Source organism: Lithobates pipiens, unplaced genomic scaffold (assembly GCF_037356315.1).
Source record: "Lithobates pipiens isolate NorthernLeopardFrog02 unplaced genomic scaffold, aLitPip1_a1.2 Scaffold_13, whole genome shotgun sequence".
Classification (NCBI taxonomy): domain Eukaryota; kingdom Metazoa; phylum Chordata; class Amphibia; order Anura; family Ranidae; genus Lithobates; species Lithobates pipiens.
In genome coordinates, this window is record NW_027507718.1 from 419,948,282 (window position 1) to 419,964,483 (window position 16,202).

Here is a 16,202-nt window from a genome sequence, read left to right on the forward strand (position 1 = left end):
GTGTTTTCTGTAGTTTAAAAGTTGAACGTGTCAATTTGACATTTTTAGTAAAATTGCACAAAACACCAACAGAATGTTTTCAAATGCTTACTATAGCTTATGTGAATAACTTCTTGTGCGTTGTGTTTGAATGGCACAAAAGATTCAGCGAGGGACGTGAGAACGAATTCCCAAGAGTTAAATCAGTGCTTAAAGGGACATGTTTTGTGTCAGTTGATGCTGTAAAGAAGATAACGGGAGATGTGTAGAAACACAAATGGGGAATATATTGAAGGGGACAAGCATTAAATTTGTAATACATATCAATAAAGGTGAGTTACTTAATCAGTCTCGTTATTTAATACACACCTCATATATATACAGTGTGTGTGTGGGAGATATACAGTGGTTGTGAAAAAGTGTTTGCCCCCTTCCTCATTTCCTGTTCCTTTGCATGTTTGTCACACTTAAGTGTTTCGAAACATCAAACCAATTTAAACAATAGTCAAGGACAACACAAGTAAACACAAAATGCAATTTGTAAATGAAGGTGTTTATTATTAAAGGTGAAAAAAAATCCAAACCATCATGGCCCTGTGTGAAAAAGTGATTGCCCCCCTTGTTAAAACATACTATAACTGTGGTTGTCCACACCTGAGTTCAATTTCTCTAGCCACACCCAGGCCTGATTATTGCCACACCTGTTCACAATCAAGGCATCACTTAAATAGGAGCTGCTTGACACAGTAAGGTCCACCAGAAGATCCTTAAAAGCTACACATCATGCCGAGACCCAAAGAAATTCAGGAACAATTGAGAAAGAAAGTAATTGAGATCTATCAGTCTGGAAAGGGTTATAAAGCCATTTCCAAAGCTTTGGGAATCCAGCGAACCACAGTGAGAGCCATTATCCACAAATGGCGAAGACATGGAACAGTGGTGAACCTTCCCAGGAGTGGCCGGCCGCCCAAAATTACCCCAAGAGCGCAGCGACGACTCATCCAAGAGGTCACAAAAGACCCCACAACAACGTCCAAGGAACTGCAGGCCTCACTTGCCTCAGTTAAGGTCAGCGTTCATGCCTCCACCATCAGGAAAAGACTGGGCAAAAATGGCCTGCATGGCAGAGTTCCAAGGAGAAAACCACTGCTGAGCAAAAAGAACATCAAAGCTCGTCTCAATTTCTCCACAACACATCTTGATGATCCCCAAGACTTTTGGGACAACATTCTGTGGACCGATGAGACAAAAGTGGAACTCTTTGGAAGGTGTGTGTCCAAGTATATCTGGCGTAGAAGGAACACTGCATTTCATAAAAAGAACATTATACCAACAGTAAAATATGGTGGTGGTAGTGTGATGGTCTGGGGCTGTTTTGCTGCTTCAGGACCTGGAAGACTTGCCGTGATAAAAGGAACTATGAATTCTGCTGTCTACCAAGAGATCCTGAAGGAGAATGTCTGACCATCTGTTCGTGTACTCAAGCTGAAACGAACTTGGGTTCTGCAGCAGGACAATGATCCTAAACACACCAGCAAGTCCACCACCGAATGGCTGAAGAAAAACAAAATGAAGACTTTGGAGTGGCCTAGCCAAAGTCCTGACCTGAATCCTATTGAGATGTTGTGGTATGACCTTAAAAAGGCCGTTCATGCTCGAAAACCCTCTAATGTAACTGAATTAAGACAATTCTGCAAAGATGAGTGGGCCAAAATTCCTCCAGGACGCTGTAAAAGCCTCATTGCACGTTATCGCAAACGCTTGGTTGCAGTTGTTGCTGCTAAGGGTGGCCCAACCAGTTATTAGGTTTAGGGGGCAATCACTTTTTCACACAGGGCCATGATGGTTTGGATTTTTTTTCACCTTTAATAATAAACACCTTCATTTACAAATTGCATTTTGTGTTTACTTGTGTTGTCCTTGACTATTGTTTAAATTGGTTTGATGTTCCGAAACACTTAAGTGTGACAAACATGCAAAGGAACAGGAAATGAGGAAGGGGCAAACACTTTTTCACACCACTGTATATATATATATACACACACACACACACACACACACACACACACACACACACACTCGTGTTCATAAGTTTACATACCCTGACAGAATTTATGATTATTTTCCAGAGAATATGAATGATAACACAAAAACGTTTCTTTCGCTCATGGTTAGTGTTTGCCTGAAGATATTTATTATCAATCAACTGTGTTTACTCTTTTTAACCACTTGCCGACCGGGCCATAGCCGAAAGATGGCTACAGTGCGGTCAGCTTATTCTGGGAAGGCGTCCATGGACGTCCTCCCAGAATGTTGCTCTTGGTTGCTGATTGCTCCCCTTGGGGCTCGTTCATGGAAATATTCATGACCACAGATCACGGTAAATGGCCGCTGGTAGCGGGCGTTTACCAGGTGATCGCTCTGTCAAATGACGGAGCGATCACTTTTAAACAAACCGGCGTCATGTCATGACACCGGTTCCTCCCTCCTCTCTGTACCAATCTGTACCTGTGTGAGGGGAGAGGGGGAGAGATCGTTTGTAGCAGTGCTGTGGGCTGAATCTGTAGTGCACACAGCACTGCTCAGTGCTAATACTCTGCAGTACTCTGCAGTACTCAGCCTGCATAATTCCCTCTATCTTGACTAAGGCCCCTGTTCCAGCTGAAGAAAAACAGCTGAAACTAGCAGATGAAATGGCTCCCCAAATTATCACGGACTGTGGAAATCTGCTGGTGTTGGTCCACTGTGTATTATCAAGTCCAAAGTCAGCGCAGACCTCTACCAGGAAATTCTAGAGAACTTCATGCTTCCCTCTGCTGACCAGCTTTATGGAGATGCTTGAAGATTTAATTTTGCAGCAGGACTTGGCACCTGGCCCACACTGCCAAAAATACCAATACCTGGTTTAATGATCATGGTATCACTGTGCTTGATTGGCCAGCAAACTTGTCTGACCTAAACCCCATAGAGAATCTGTGGGGAATTGTCAACAGGAAGATGAGAGACACCAGACCCAACAATGCAGACAAGCTGAAAGCCACTATCAAAGCAACCTGGGCTTCCATAACACCTCAGCAAAGCCACAGGCTGATCACCTCCATGCCACACCACATTGATGCAGTAATCCATGCAAAAGGAGCCCCGACCAAGTCCAAGTATTGAGTGCATACTATACTGTACATGGACTTACTTTTAAGCAAGCCAACATTTTTGTTTTAAAAATCCTTTTTTTATTAGTCTTATCTAATATTCTAATTGTCTGAGATACTGAATTTTGTTTTTACCTAGCTGTAAGCCATAATCAGCAAAATTAAAAGAAAGAGATGCTTAGAATATATCACTCTATGTGTAATGCATCTATATAAAATATACGAGTTTCACTTTTTTAAATGATTAATGAAATGAATTAACTTTTTGATGATATTCTAATTTTGTGAGATGCACCTGTATATATGTACAAAATATACACACAAATTGCACTGTGTGACTTCAGGTAAAGGCAGGGGTAGAACTACCCCCATAGCGACCCACACGGCGCTATGGAGCCCACAGCAGAGTGGGGCCCGGTAAGGATAAGAGCACTGCTGGCACAGTCTCCCAGCCAGGGGAAGAGAGAGGAGAGGAAGAGGCGAGCTGTCCATATCAGCAGAGAACGGAATTACCCACTGTAATAGCTTTCATTAGACCTTCCAGTGTTCCCGGGACTCACGTCACATAGCTCCACCTCTTGCCCCGGCGCCTTTGATAGACAGTACGCCGGTCCAATGCAGGACATGTGACGTCATCAAAGGCGTCGGGCCAAGAGGTGGGGCTATGTGACGTGAGCCTCGTGAAGACGGGAAATTCAAATGAAAGATATTACAGTGGGCAATCCCGCTCTCTGCTGATCCGGACGGCTTGCCTCTTCCTCTGCACAGGTAAGGCTGTATGGGGCACAGGCAGGCCAGGCTGTATTGGGCACAGGAAATGCTGCATTGGGCACAGGTCACGCTGTATGGGGCACAGGTCACACTGTATGGGGCACGAGGCACAGGTCACGCTGCATTCGGCTCAGGTACTCTGCATTGTACATAGTCACGCTGTATGGGGCACAGGTCATGCTGCATTGACACTAGGGCAGCTGTGGGGGGGGGCTGTTTGCAGGGGGGCCCCATACAACATTTTGCTATGGGGCCCTGTAATTTCTAGTTACGCCCCTGGCTCAGGGTATACTGTCCTGCAGTGTGCACATTATATTGATGGATGGGAGAGCTCTGAATTGGTGGAGTGTAATTTGGTGCCATCATTGTAGTTGTGGAGCCTGTCACTACCATTTAGGCATTGGTGGGTTTGCTTTAATATATTTACTGTTATCACAGGTGTACTTCAAAAGAACGGACCTTTCCTCTAATAACCAATGTGGAGCTTATTGTGTGTCTCGGATTGGTGAGTGTTTTCTGATTCCATTAACTACTTTTTCTTTGATATATTAAAGAGGAAGTAAACTCATGTGCATAATTTGTACCTATAGGTAAGCCTATAATAAGGCTTATCTATAGGTACTGTAAATATCTCCTAAACGTGCACAAAAAAAAAAAACAACCAGCGGTTTACAACCGCTTTAAGGCTGGGTTCACACTGAAGCGATGCGGGAACGCCGCAAATCCGCGGCGGGTTCCTGCATCGCATGCCTCCCGGCGGCAGTTCACACTGCCCTATGTGGACTGCTGGGAGTGTCAGTGAAACGTTAATGACATCCCCAGATCAGTTTGCATATCGCAGTGCGATCTGCAAACTCAGACAGGAATCGGATCGCATGGTGTGAACACCCATGCGATCCGATTCTGCTGCGGACCAAAAAACGGGTCCTGTGCGAGTTTGGGGTGGGTGCGATGTGAATTCAGCCATACTATCTGTATGGCTGAACTCGCATCGCACAGAGATCGGATGTGATTTGCACTGCAGTGCGGTGCGAATCACATCCGGGTCTCCTAGCCGCAGCAGTGTGAACCCAGCCTAAAGCTAGGAAAAACAAAAATTCTTCCTTGTAGTGGGGTTCCCCAGGAAATAAATGCTCATTTATGTTTTTAAGACCAGAAAAAGCACTTTTACTTATCTACTTACCTGATCCCTGCTCCCCTACACTCCAATGGTGGTCTGTCTCTCAGTGTCCTCACATCCAGTGCAAGCATTGTATTATATGGAGCAGGGTAGGCTAATAGAAGAGTCGATTCACAAACGTCAAGGGAAATGGCAAAAATGGCTGACATTCTTGCTGAAGGGGGACCGCCGGGCGTTGGTTGAGTGAGAAGGGGACAGAGAGGACGGCGATGGAGAAGGGGGAGATAGAGGGGCATACCTCCCCCCTCCTTTTTTTTTTGCCCCCGGGGGGGGAGGGGGGTAAGAAGGTATTGGGTAAGAAGAGGGATGTGAGAAGACCTCTTAATAAATTGTATTGATGTTTGCTTTTTATAAATGTATATGTATAAAGTGGAAAAAAGAAAAATAAAGAATATATAAAAAAAAGCATTGTATTATATTATACTTGATGACATCAGAGCACCTGTGACTGCCAGAGAATAGGTTAGGAGAGGCTGCAGAAAGCAGTCTAGCAGCACAGAGGGAGCCTGCAGACGTGGAGGATTGGGTAACTTAAAGTGACTTTTCCATTCCTTTAATCAAGTTTTTACCCCTGCAGTGTGGGGGATGTCCCACTGCAAGGGAGGACTTTTGTTTTCCCTAGAGTTCAGCTTTAAACCTTTTGCTGCCAGAGCCATTTTTTGTACAAATGCCTAAAAAATTATTTTAGGCCTTAAGATTACATAAAAACCGCAAACATATATTTTTCGAAAGCAGGCACCCTAGAGAATAAAATAGTGTTAGTTCCAATTTTCTATGTCACACTATATTAACGCATAGGTCTAGGAAATGAATAATTTCAGTAAAAAAAACACTAACGTTAATATTAGGGCACACAAATGCAATAAATGACAACATTTTTTGGTAAAATACAAAAGACGAGGCTGCACTGAGTAACTAGGTACCCAATATTTTAAACTTTAAATTTGCATGCACCTGTGAAATGGCAAAAAAACTTCAGTACCCTATGTTTTCCATAGGCGACACTTTAAAAGCCCCTATAGGTCATCAGTGTAGCGTGTAGAGGTCTGGTGCTAGAAATATTTCTTTCACGCTGGCAATATGTAACGTGTATATAAATTGGCATTTTCATGCGTAGACACCCCTGACGTGTGCGTTCACATTCGTACACGAGTATATGCTATGGGGGAGGTGGCTCAAAAATTTTTCTTTTTGGGGGGGAGGGGATTTATGTGCTTGTGTGCAACTTTCATTTTTAACAGTTTACAATTTTTTCTACTTTTTTTACTTTATTTTTTTCCCATCACATAGGGGACAAAAAGTCCCCTATGTGATGATTTTTTTTTTTCTGGTGACAGGTTATTTTACCCACTTGTCGACAGGCTCACGCCGATATACATCAGCAAAGTGATTCAGTCATGTGAATCACTGTATGGGTATGTCTGTACCTTAAGGGTGATAGTAAGCTTGTGCCCACTGCATGGTGGGGAACCTGATGCGCGTGGTCGGTGGGCACGATTGCTGCCGGCCAGGCGGGATCGCATGCACGAGAGCAGGAACAGGGATTTGTGTGTGTAAGCACACAAATCCCTGTTCTGTCGGGAAAGAAGAGACGTATCGTTTGTTCCTACTAAGTAGGAAAAACAATATGTCTCTTCCTCTAGTCAATCCTATCCCCTCATAGTTAGAACACCCCCAGGGAACACACATTCAATCCCTTGATCACCCCCTAGCCCCCTTCCCTGCCATTGAGATTTACACAGTAAACTGTGCATTTTTATAGCACTGATCACTGTATAAATGTCAGTAATCACAAAAATGTGTCAAAAGTCTGATCTGTCTGCTGCAATGTCACAGTACTGATAAAAATCGCAGATCACCGCCATTACTAAAAAATTACAATAAAAATGCCCTTAATCTTTCCCATAGTTTGTAGACGCTATAACTTTTGCGTAAACCAATCAATATACGCTTATTGTGATTTTTTTTTTTTACCAGAAATATGTAGAAGAATATATATTGGCCTAAACTGAGGAAGAAATTTGTTCTTGAAAAATATCTGCACATTGCATTGCCTTACATTCTTTCCCAGCCATGCTAGCCAGGGAGACTGACGGGTGGACCTTGAAGTGATATTAAATACGTCACGTTCCAGGTCAGCAACAGGGAGGGGAGCAGAGTGGACGTGTGCTTGCTCTGTTCCCTCCCCTCTACCCGGCGGCATTCGGTATGTTGGTCCCAGGCCTGCAGATGGGCAAGATGAGCGCAGGATACATGGCAAGGGTAGATGGTGCCGTTACTAGGAGTGTGTGGAATTAGGTGGCAGTGCAGCCGCCCAAATGCTTCCATATGAAAGGCAGGAGTCTGCTTGTCAGATTTACACACAATCCCAGTGGCAGCCACCAGGAATGTGTGTAAACACCCCCCCCCCCCATCCGCTGTCAGGTCCGTACGACGAATAGACCTGGCAGCAAAAGGGTTAAAAGAATGTCAGACGGTTATCAGAGCATGTGTCCTCATAGCAAGTTTCTCCACACTCTTTGCTCTCGCTACAACTGTAAAAATTAGAATTTACCCTTGCTTTATTTTTCAGGGGCAATGGCTACCAGGACAATTAGAGGGGTCAACATACCCAGCTGGACAATTAGAGAGGTGCACATAACCAGCTGTACAATCAAAGGGGTGCACATACCCAGCAGGAAAATTAGAAGGGTTCACATACCCAGCAGGAAAATTAGAGGGGTTCACATACCCAGCAGGAAAATTAGAGGGGTTCATATACCCAGCAGGACAATTAGAGGGGTCAACATACCCAGCAGGACAATTAGATATGTGCACATACCCAGCAGAACAATTAGAGGTGTCAACATACCCTCCTGCACAATTATAGGGATGCACATACCCAGCAGGACAATTAGCTGCAGTGTGCATGAGGCCCTATTCATGGTTAATTTTAAATTGATGAGCTATAGAGGCTTTTAAAGCTCCATCAATGGAGAATTTTGAGTACCATAATTTTTGGCGCTATCACAGGGGCTCACAATTTTAAGACTTTACATGTTTGGTATCTATTTAACACAACCCCATCTTTTATAATTTACCAACAAATTGGGCATTATATTGTGTGCATTTACACAAAAAAAATGTATTTCGGCCTGAAAATATGCATTTGATAAACAATTGCGCAAATATTGTGCAACATAAAAAAATGTGAAGGCCGTTTTACAAGGCCTCTGCTTTTCAGAAAATGTATTATTCTCTGGGGGGGGGGGGGGGAGATTTGAAATTGTATAGCCAAAAATGCAGGTTTTTACATACAAAACCCATTGCAACACATGCAAAAAACACATGCAAAAAATGAACAAAATGATCTGAAAGGGGGATACTGGTTAAGATATGTGTAGGTGAATGGTGCTGGTGCTGCTCTGTTGTAGAACTAAAATTGAACCTGTGTAAGCCCCTGTACACATGGTCGGAGATTTCCACAACCAAATCCGTCGGATTTTGCCCGTCGGATTTTTTCCGAAACTGTTGCATACACACGGTCGGACAAAGTTGGCGAAAAATCCGATCTTTCAGAATGTGATGACGGAATTTCGTTACGATGGGACTACATTCAGGCTAGTAGCCAATAGCTTTGATGTAGGAATTTGATCTGAGCATGCGTGGCACTTGGTCCGATCAAAATTCTCTACACATGATCGGAGTATGTCCGACCGGCCCAGTTGGTCGGGAAATATTTCCAACATGTTGGAAAATTGGGTCCGACGGATATTCCGATGGAATCAATCCGATGCATACCACACACAGTCGGATTATCCGATGACATGGTCCGATAGGACACATTCCGATGGATTCTCCGACCGTGTGTACAAGGGCTAACACAAGTAAAGCTTTTAATGAAAAGGTAATACTAAAACCGTGCACAAGATGGCAGTAGATACAGAACATAAAATACAAAAGACCTTCCAAGGTGAAACTGTGAAACAAAGTTATCCAATGCAAACATAAATCTTGTGCAACAAAATGAACAGTAATAACTCAATCAGTTCTCAAAAAATAAACATCAACATGTCAATGCATGTAGTGAAACTATTGTAAAGTCTCTAGAACAGTGATGGCGAACCTATGGCACGCGTGCCACAGCCGGCACGCCAAGCCCTCTCTGTGGGCGCGTGAGAAAATCCTGTACGGAGGTGTATTTCGTGCACAGCTCCCCTCCCCATAGAACTACATTTCCCACAAGTCTCTGGGGCAGGGGTGATGTGTCTAGGATGGGCGTGGATGAGATGAAGGGTTGCTCTGGGTTGGATGGCAGGTGGAACATGTGGTGGGGACTGAGCCAATGGGGTGCTGTGTCTAGGATGGGCGTGGACTGGATGAAGAGTCGCTCTGGGTTGGATGGCAGGCAAAACATGTGGTGGGGAAGATGCCCAATCACAGGCCGTTCTTGAGCCCGGCTCAAGAGTCGGCTGATGGGTTTATTATTGGAGTGCTGTGGCAAGTGTTGTTAAAGTAAGTGTACATGCTGTGTGGGGAATAAATGTCTTTAGCTGTGTACACTGTTTCTGTGCCTCTTGAAATAGAATCTATTTCTTGGGGACCTTTCTTTTTTTTCTTCTTGTTCCCAACATTGCCACAAAATATGGAAGGGTATGGTCAGAATAATGTCGTGTATATGCTGTCTGTGTTACTCTCTATCAAAACTGTTGGAAGCATTTTCTGTAGGATATGAGCTTTGATGATACTTTGTGTTGGCTATTCAGGTTTATCTGGCTGGGAAAGCCTGCTAGATTTAGCAAAGACCACTGCAGTACAGTGAGATGTAAATACATATCGTTTTTGTCCCTGCCATCCCCCTGTATTTCATGACAGACAGTCCAGAATCACTGGCATTATACAGGGAAGAAGTGTAGAGCTGCTGGGAGTTTGAATTTGACATGCAATGAACTGCACAGCATTGTTTGCGTTCTGAAGGATGTTTCCTGGACATATAGGACTGTGAACATAGTCAGGAATGAGAGATTTTTGAAGTAGTCTTCTGCTACAGCAATGCAGAGCAACCAGTACGTCTTCAGCTGGAGTAGAACTACAGATCTCAACATACCTTGGCAACCAAAGAGTGCATAATGTGTGCCAGCAGGGCATGGGGGGACTGGAAGTTCTGCTGCAGCTGGAGAGTTGCTGGTTGCATGTCACCCCTGTAACAGGATTTCTTTATCATCCAGCCAGTGCTTCTACTGAACAACTAGTCATTTAAAGTGCACCTGTCATGCAACTTGACTGTATTGAATATTAATATATAGTTAGTAGAATAGTGATCCTGGAATTTGATTGCACAATGCTAGGATAACTTCCAAAAAATGTAACTTTTGTCAAAATGTGTTCTAGTTTTAGATCTTCTTGTACAAAACACTATGACTACATAGTGAATGCACAACAGTTTCTGATGTGTCCCATGTTCACCCCCAGACATCACAGCACACGCTCATCAAGTTCTGTATATGTTGGCACTTTGAAATGAATACGTTGGTTTTGTGTTGCAGTTTGGGCACTCGGGCTCAAAAAGGTTCGCCATCACTGCTCTAGAATAACCCTGAGATAAGGAGTGAAAGGTGGTGCTCCAGTCTTAACTGTGCAAACTCCTCCTCCCATTAATCCAAGAATCAGTATTAGGTAGTGGATGATAGCTCCTCTGTACTGAACTCCCACACTCGCCCCAAAAGAAATACAAAGGGAAGAAGGGGAATGCCTAATTAGTGTAGTATGTCGTATAAAAATTGATTATTAACTGCTTCCGGACCAGCCGCTGCAGTTTGGCTCCCCCGTGCATTACTGTACGTGGTCTTGCGGGGTCCAGATAGCATGCTCATGGTCGACGGTAAACACACACTTCCCTGTTCTGTTCTGAAGGGAGTGACAGATCGTGTGTTCCTATTAGCTAGGAACCACGATCCGTCACTTCCTCTAGTTTGTCCCCTCCCTCTTCAGTTAGAATCACCTCCCAGGGAAAACTGTTTCCGCCCCTTAGTGTTAACCCCTTCACTGCCAGCGACATTTTTACAGTAATCAATGCATTTTTAATCGCACTGATTGCTGTATTAATGCCAATGGTTCCAACAAATGTGTCAAAATTGTCCGATGTGTCTGCCATAATGTCGCAGTCACGATAAAAATCCCAGATCGCTGCCATTACTAGTAAAAAAAAAAAAGTAATAATAAAAATGGTATAAATTTATCCCCAATTTTGTAGACGAATAATACATATCGGCCTAAACTGAGGGGGAAAAAACGTTTTTTTATATATTTTTTGGGGATATTTATTATGGCAAAAAGTAAATGTTTTTATGTTTATAGCGCAAAAAAAATAAAAACTGCAGAGGCGATCAAATACCACCAAAAGAAAGCTCTATTTGTTGGAACAAAAGGACGTCAATTTTGTTTGGTTACAACGTTGCCCGACCGCGCAATTGTCAGTTAAAGCGACGCAGTGCCGGATCGCAAAAAGTGCTCTGGTCAGGAAGAGGGTAAATTCTTCTGGGGCTGAAGTGGTTAAAACCAACACAAAGTAACACTCACATTAAGCAAAATGAGACACAGTATAACATCCATGAGCGCCGAGCTCATCACCCGCATCAATTCCGGTGTGCCTGCCTAATAGTAAAGACAGTAGGCAGGGTCTGTTAACAACCATCCAACAAAATTGTTGACTATATGCAGAGGCAGTTATTTTTTTAAAGATCAGCTATACAGTGGCTTACATTAGTTTACATTAATTTACTATAATTCTGACAAAGGGTCAGTATATATTGGAGGGAGCAAGGCAGTACTTATATTAAAGTGGTTATAAACCCCAGAGATTAACAATGAACAAAGCATATCCATCTGCAGTGTGTAGATGTCTTAATTAAGAGCACTAAGTGTAATTTTTGTCTGCTGTTTCCTTCCTCTGCTATCAGCATCAATCACTACTGACAAGATTTCCTGACACCAATAGAAAAAGGGTGATGGGGAGGGACCGCCAGCTGATTGACAGCCTCAGTTCTGTTCCTGTGAGCTATGTACAGGGGGGATCCTTTCCCTTGCCTTACCTCCCCTCCCCTCCCCCAGCAGCTCTCAGAGCTCTCCTCACTGAGCTCTGTCTGTAGAGAGTAACTTCAGCTCTCCAACCCCTTTGTTTCTGAACTCTCAGACAAGCTTATAAATTCAGTACTTTGAATGGATGTAGAGAAGAAAGGACTGCAGATAAACGGGTACAACTTATGTAGGAGGATTTTTTCCATCTCTGTGTATTACCTGAGGTATCACTTCACTGGATACTGTATATGTAAGGGTTTACAACCACTTACGGCCTCTCCCTCAGGGACGATTGTGTTAAAGTGATTGTGAAGGTTCATTTTGTTTTACAACAAACATGTCATACTTACTTACTTAGAGCAGCCATGATTCTCCTCTGGGGTCATCTGCCGACACTCCTGACTCCTCCCCCCTGCTAAGTGCCCCCAAGCTTCTTTCTGGTGCAGGCTCCATCCTGAGCCATGATTTTTGTGTCTAAATGTAGCAGTTTTACAGGGATGATATATAAACCATTTAACACTAACAAGAGTGTTTACAACGATCGGCTTTTTTTTTTATTTGAAACCTTTATTCCAAAAAGAAAAAACTGCTGTAACTACTTATAAAGTGTTAGCTGGAGTTTGGCTTCAATTAAAATTCTGCTAGTACATATATCACTCCCCTCCCCCAGACTGACAATGCTACTGCCCGAAGGTGCCCCTCATTCATCCAGAGTGGAGGCACTTTCATACAGAAGATGTGTTACTGGCCAGATTACCAGGTGAAAACAGAGGGGAAAAGGCCTAAAAATAACCAAACAAATGGATCCACCACATCTAATGATTGGTAAGCTGTATAAAATTTGTAGTTTCTGAAACGTGTGGCATCCCCGTGCAGGCAAACACAGCCTCAGCCACAGCAGGGGTGTACGCTGTAGTATGCCCCGTGTGAAAGAGGTCTTACCATGTTTTTTTTCTACTGTTATTTTTTATAATAAATAAATTTTTTTGAGGTGCGGGGGGGGGGGGGGGGGGGGGGCTTTGGTGAGACATTAGGAGCATAAACAGACCCTTGATGTCTCTTTTATGAGACAGAGAGAGGGACTGAGAACAGAGTCCTCGTTCCCTTTCTCTACTGTCCCAGCTGCGCTGTAGATGAATGAATAGATGCCTCTGTACTCCTATTTATTCACAAACTGTGTTTGCTATGCTTCAGTGATGAATGAAGACAGGGATGATCGTTCACATCATTCACTGTGTTCACTTAGGAAAGGGCTGGTAAACATAATATGTTTACCAGGACCCCCATCCATCACCGCTCTCATTCCCCATCCTGATAGCAATCTCCCATCCCTGGCAGCAGCTGTAGCTGTCAGCAGGGGGCCCCAGCGGATTGGGGGGGTTGGAGCAGCTGGGGGGTATATATTTGCAGCGTTAAGTCCCCCTGAGGCTCTCCTGCAGCACCCAAAATGGACAGGAGGGCGGAAGAGGAGAAGCTGGCAGCTGCAGGGGAGCCACAGGGTGGATCAGTGCTATGAGGGGAGCGGAGGGGGGGTTCAACAGTGCTGCACCGTGTAGAGTGTGGAGCAAATCCAAAGTCCTCATGACCATTGTGCCTCCCCAAGATTTGTGTGCAGTGCCGGAATCCTGCAACATGATGGTCAGGAGTACTAGCGCTCAACCCCTCAGGGTATCCAGAGAAGCCTAGGGGTGCGCAACTGAAATGTGTGTTTCTGGCCAGATCACCAGGTGAAAACAGAGGGGAAAAAAAAACTAAAATAAGAAAATAATGAATGTTTTTGGGTTTAATACCTCTTTAAGTGCTCTCTTTATTAAAAAGAATTTGCTCTGCAAATGAATTTGCTCAGCCATCACAAATAAATCCCCTTAATGTCTCTAATGTGACGTACTCGTACTTTGCTGGACTTCAAGTGGTTATACCGGGATGATGCCTGCAGCTGCAGGCATCATCCCTGTATGTTTTTTTAGAGCCGGGGGTTCGCTCTTTTGTAAAAGCAATCCTAGTGAATCGGGGGGACCCAAGGGGTGCCTGAGAGTCCTAATCAGCCGTCTGCAAAACTTTGCGGCCAAATCTAGCATCCAAGGATGCCAACACATCAACTTTATAGAATTTAGTAAAGGTGTGCACAGACGACCAGGTCGCTATTTGCAAACAGACACCTGATGTCGGAACACCCAGGGGGCACTAACCACCCTGGTTGATTGAGCTGCAAGAGGGAATGGAGGTTCCCACCCCATTAAAGGCATAATTGTCTGCCGAATTCAACAAGAAATAGTGACAGAAGAGACTGCCATGCCTTTCTTCAGACCGTCCATGAGCACAAAGAGAGAATCAAACCTTCAAAAAGCAGCTGTCACAGAAAAGTACATGTGAATCACGCAAACCCCATCCAAGGATTGCAAGGCCACCTCCTTAGATGCGACGGCCAAGAACAAAGAGAAGGAAGGATAATGTCCTCATTCAAGTGAAAATCCGACAGAACCTTCCGAAGAAAAGAAACGGAGGGTCGAAACACTGCCTCGTCCCTGTGCAAAACCAGATAAGGTGGCATATAGGACAAGGCCATCAACACCAACACTCACCACGTTGACTTCTGTTTGGTGAGATGGGTAATGGGACTGATAATGGCTGAAAAGTTCCTGATAAATTTACGGTAAAAAATTGCAAAACCAATGAATTTCTAGACCCCCTTGCGATCTGCTGGAGTAGGCCCGTCAAGAATGGCACAGACTTTCTGTAGGTCCATTGAAATGCCTGAGGTTGGGATGATCAGTCCTAAGAACTGGACTGTCTCTTTCTCAAACTCGCATTTTTCAGCTTTAGCATACAACTGGTGATCCCAGAGGCGAATGAGAACCTTTTTGACCTGTACTCTGTGTTCTTCTAAGGATGGAGAAAATATGAGGATATCATCAAGGTAGACGATCATAAAAAGATCAAGAAAGTCTCCAAAGATATTGTTGACAAAATGTTGAAAAGTAGCTGGGGCGTTGCACAGTCCGAAAGGCATTACTAAGTATTCAAAATGCCCAAAGTGGGAGAGGTAGCCTATTTTCCATTCATCCCCTTCCTGAATCCTTACAAGATTATATGTTCCGCGTAGGTCAAGTTTTGTAAAAGCTTGTACTGTTCTGAACCGTTGAAAGAGTTCCAGAACAAGGGGCTTTTTTTGACTGTTATTTTGTTCAGTCCTCTATAGTCAACACAGGGTCTCAGGGTATGATCTTTCTTTTCCACAAAGAATATATCTGCCTCTGCAGAAGTGGATTGGCGAATAAACTCGCTTTCTAAGTTCTCATCAATGTATTGCCTCAAGTTCAAGTTCTGACAAAGGGAATATATGCCCAAATGGAATCTTTGCTCCTGGTAACAACTCAATTGGACAATCGTATGGCTCATATGGTGGTAAAATATCGGCCTTTTTCTTGTCAAGCATTTCTAAGCAGTCATGATATACAGATGGAACATGATGAGAAGCTGGAGTCTCTGGTTCTAATTCCATTAAGGGACCCGGGTCTGGGGGAGCTTGTGGTAGACAGTGCTGCAGGCAGTAGGTGGTTGGAAATGTCACTGTCCCTAGTTCCCAGTTTATTTGAGGATCGTGTGCCTGTAACCATGGAATACCCAGAATGACAGGGAATAAAGGCGATTAAATAATGTCCAAGTTCAGGTACTCCTTATGGCCCAATGGTGTTAAGCTAACAACGGGCAAGTTTCATGAATGATTGGGCCTGATCTCAGGTTTGAACCGTCAGCCAGATGGATTTTCAGATGTTGTGCCTTAGTTTGTAATGGTATTTGATGCTGCTTAGCAAAGGTACAATCCATAAAACAGCTTCATGCTCCAGAATCAATTATTACCTGGGTCTTAATACATCTCCCAAGTAACTGTAGAGAGAGAGAGAAGTAATGTGAGATGAGTTGAGTTGCTCTTTACAAAGATGCTGGAAGTGACAGGAGCAGGAACAGACTTACGAGGTCTTGCAGGGCAGTTTTGCAAATAGTGACCAGCGACACCACAGTAAAAACAAAGGTTGTCCCGTCTGCGATGAAGCTTTTTTCAGGCG

The 16,202-nt window shown here is 43.9% G+C and overlaps 1 protein-coding gene across 1 annotated transcript in view; it reads left to right on the plus strand.

Annotated features, from left to right (window-relative positions):
• Positions 1-16,202, plus strand: part of APBB2 (amyloid beta precursor protein binding family B member 2) — a 505,529-nt gene that overhangs the window by 17,565 nt on the left and 471,762 nt on the right. The window contains exon 2 of the mRNA XM_077477579.1: positions 4,338-4,404. The gene's annotated coding sequence lies outside the window, so the exon portion shown is untranslated. The remainder of the gene's footprint in view (positions 1-4,337; positions 4,405-16,202) is intronic.